Source organism: Rhinoraja longicauda, chromosome 5, assembly GCF_053455715.1.
Source record: "Rhinoraja longicauda isolate Sanriku21f chromosome 5, sRhiLon1.1, whole genome shotgun sequence".
NCBI lineage: Eukaryota > Metazoa > Chordata > Chondrichthyes > Rajiformes > Arhynchobatidae > Rhinoraja > Rhinoraja longicauda.
Window position 1 is genome coordinate 77,815,905 of NC_135957.1, and position 3,205 is coordinate 77,819,109.

Sequence of the window (3,205 nt, forward strand, 5' to 3'; positions counted from 1 at the left end):
TGATGGTTCGGTTCGGGATGGGACCTGAAGCATCATCTCTGGCCTTTGTCTACCATCTGTCTATCATATCCCTCCCCTCACCTCTTTCCGCCTATTACTTTGCCAGGCCTTGTCCCGACTCAATCCTTTTTCCAGTGTTCTCCCCCCCCACCTCCTCCCACCCCAATCAGTCTAAAGAAGGGTCCCGACCCGAAATGTTGTCTACTCATGTCTTCCGCAGATGCTGTCTGACCCGCTGAGTTACTCCAGTACTTTGTGTTTCGCTCAACAATGACTGATTCAGCGAACGAAGGAGGAAATGTACCTCTGACAATGTGGCTGCACTGAGGAGGTTGTTTTTATTACATGGTTAAGTGCCCGGGGAAAGCGTTATAAATGAAAGGAAATGAAAAAAAAATCAGCTTACCGTCAAAAAGTAAGAGTTAGAATAAATACGCAGTGCTCCTGCTGCGGAAGAATTTGAAAAGAATTTACCTCAATGCTCAGTGCATCATTATTCTTAGCATGCTTAAAGGCAATGCATCAGGCATAGTCTAACTAGAAGAATAGGTCCAAATAGGTGGCTGTTACAATTTAATATGAGCAAATGTGAGATCAAACGTTTGGCTCAATAAACGAGGATTAGGAAAATACTTTCAATGAAGAGATTCGGAAGCGTGCAGACGTGCAGAACTCTGATTCTTTATCTTCATGTAAATTTACCATGGTGGCTGACTCCAAGCATGTCGAAGCATATTAGTTGCATTCATCCCACCCATTCAGCTTCAGTGGAACAAGGAGGTGAGAATGATTAATGTCTAACACCTTTGCAAACGATTAGCAGTCCTCAACTACTATCTACCTCATTGGTGACCCACGGACTATTCTTGATCGGCTTTACATTCATTGCTGGCTTTACATTGCACTTTACTGCACGTTATTCCCTTATCATGTATCTATACACTGTAAATGGCTCGATTGTAATCATGTGTTGCCTTTCCGCTGATTGGTTAGCTTTTCACTGTACCTCGGTACACGTGACAATAAACTAAACCAACTTAGTACTCGTGAACAGACGATTTCAGCTCCATAAGTCAATAGACAATAGACAATAGACAATAGGTGCAGGAGTAGGCCATTCAGCCCTTCGAGCCAGCACCGCCATTCAATGCGATCATGGCTGATCACTCTCAATCAGTACCCCGTTCCTGCCTTCTCCCCATACCCCCTCACTCCGCTATCCTTAAGAGCTCTATCCAGCTCTCTCTTGAAAGCATCCAACGAACTGGCCTCCACTGCCTTCTGAGGCAGAGAATTCCACACCTTCACCACCCTCTGACTGAAAAAGTTCTTCCTCATCTCCGTTCTAAATGGCCTACCCCTTATTCTTAAACTAAAGGTATGAGCACTGGTGGATAACGACCCATTAAAGTCCCCGAGCATTAAGGTTTTTTATCAAAGGAGGAAGAATACAGTAGCAAAGAATAGTAAGATTAAATGAGAACTTACCAGTTCGAAGTTTGATCTGTATTTTATGAGGAGTTACGATGAGGGACTACGTGAAGACCCCGTCCAGCACGCGTGCGCGACATTCTTCAAAGCAGCGGTGTGGATTCACAGAAAAAACACAACGATTGAAATAAATATAGTAAAGAAAAAATAAGAACTTGATTACCAGTTGATCTGTATAAAAAAGGGTGGGAGCGGAGGGCACGTAGTCCCTCATCGTAACTCCTCATAAAATACAGATCAAACTTCGAACTGGTAAGTTCTCATTTAATCTTACTATTTTATTTCGGAGCCACGTGAGTGACTACGTGAAGACTTCAAAGCTTCTGTGATTCCGAACCGTGTACCAGCTCATGCTTCACTCACTGTCTGAAGACCTTAGAGGGAGGAAGTATGTTATCGCGATCAAGAAACCTGTTTGTGAACAAAAAAGGTTTATTAATGACAACAAAAACAGAGAGCTCCCCAGGGCTCAAATTAAATATTATCTGCAGACTCTAAAATTCTGTCTGCAAATGTAGCAGGTTGCGCCAGCGGTTTATTATAAAACCTTTGGAAAGTTCTTTCCGAGGACCATCCTGCTCTGGCCAGAGTATGGTCAATTGGCACGTCCATTTGACTAGCCGCCGACGTAGATGCAGCCCTGGTGGAGTGAGATTTGTAAACATTCGTATTGACTCCCGCGGACTTAAGCACCTGCTTGAGCCACCTTGAAATGGTTTGGCTCGTCACCTGACCATGAGGCTTCTTGTGGCTTATCCATAAGGCTTTTTCTCTCCCTCTTAAGTTGTATGTTGTGTCTATGTAATTGGCGAGGTGGTCTTGGCACACAGCCGTGGTTCAGATGAATATGCCCAGAACTCCATGACTGGAGGCGTGGTACCTGGTCTAGTTTGTTTGACCAGTCCCTGAATATGGAATGTGAAACAGTCCAATGACTCTGTCATGCTGTCGAGCCTCAGAAGGTGGAGGGATTGTACCCTTTAAGCTGACACTAGTGCCATGAGCATGACTGATTTCAGTGTAAGTTGTTCCAGCGTGAGTGCCCTGGGCGGTGGCCATCCCCTAAGGTACGTCAGCACAATGCTGACATCCCAGATCTGAGTGTACCTTGGTCTGGAGGAGTTAGTATTAAAAATGCCCCTCATGATTTTGATTCCTAGTGGATGGGACCCCAAAGCCAGTTGTCCTGCTGCTGGAACCAAATAAGCTGACAACGCACTCCTGGCTGTATTTATGGCGCTGTAGCTGAGTCCTTCCTGATGTAATCCAACCAGGAATTGCACAACACTGGTGGGTGTCGCTGTAGTGTAGGTAGTTCCTGTTTTGGAGCAATACCGTTCCCATTTTAACAGGGGAGAGAGCGAACGCAGTCCCCCACTACCACAAATTTTGCAGTCGAGTATCCCGCATTTGGGGACATTGCAGGCGTCAGCACACCCGAAGTGCAATGGGATAGCCTTGTCCTGGGAAAACCTCCTGAGTGATCAAGGTATCTCCCCTGCCAGGTAAGTATTCCTTATATTGGTCAGGTATTGTCTCCTGGTGGACTCCCGGTGGGATGCGGTCATCATGTTGATGGCGTCCTCAGACAGTCCCAGGCCCAGTAGAGGTCTTTTTAGAATCTGCAAGCCAGGAGATTGACTCTGTCATGGCACGGGTGACTAATGCCTGACACTGGGTGGATTAATAATTCCGGACTGCTGGGGACGGAATC

The 3,205-nt window shown here is 45.8% G+C and overlaps 1 non-coding gene across 1 annotated transcript; it reads right to left on the reverse strand.

The window, feature by feature from the left end:
* Nucleotides 1–2,840: 2,840 nt before the first annotated feature.
* LOC144594125 (U1 spliceosomal RNA) lies at nt 2,841–3,004 on the reverse strand. Its single transcript, XR_013547353.1, has one exon. It is a non-coding gene; the product is annotated as a U1 spliceosomal RNA (small nuclear RNA).
* Between the last annotated feature and the right edge of the window lie 201 nt (nt 3,005–3,205).